The sequence below is a fragment of the Penaeus monodon genome, chromosome 32, assembly GCF_015228065.2.
Source record: "Penaeus monodon isolate SGIC_2016 chromosome 32, NSTDA_Pmon_1, whole genome shotgun sequence".
Classification (NCBI taxonomy): Eukaryota; Metazoa; Arthropoda; class Malacostraca; order Decapoda; family Penaeidae; genus Penaeus; species Penaeus monodon.
This window is the reverse complement of record NC_051417.1, coordinates 34,832,468-34,832,683: the sequence shown is the minus strand read 5'-3', so window position 1 is coordinate 34,832,683 and position 216 is coordinate 34,832,468. Positions and strand designations below refer to the sequence as shown.

The following is a 216-nucleotide window of genomic DNA, read 5'->3' as shown; positions in this document are numbered from 1 at the left end:
CGTAACTAAAACACAACTCGATAAATAAATGTGCGTAAACGTGTAATTAACTGAGACGCAAATAAAAGATAAATAAATACATTATATATAATTATATGCAAAAATGTTGATTACACTGATTAACACACAATTAAATTAACCATATGTAAATTAATTAAATAGTTCAAATACATTATTACATAAATAATACAACTAAAGTATGCTAATGAAAAAGAG

General features: G+C 22.2%; 1 protein-coding gene across 1 annotated transcript in view; it reads right to left on the bottom strand.

Moving 5' to 3' along the window:
* The window catches only part of LOC119593648 (A disintegrin and metalloproteinase with thrombospondin motifs adt-1-like), an 88,803-nt gene that overhangs the window by 42,306 nt on the left and 46,281 nt on the right, over positions 1-216 (bottom strand). The window lies entirely within an intron of this gene.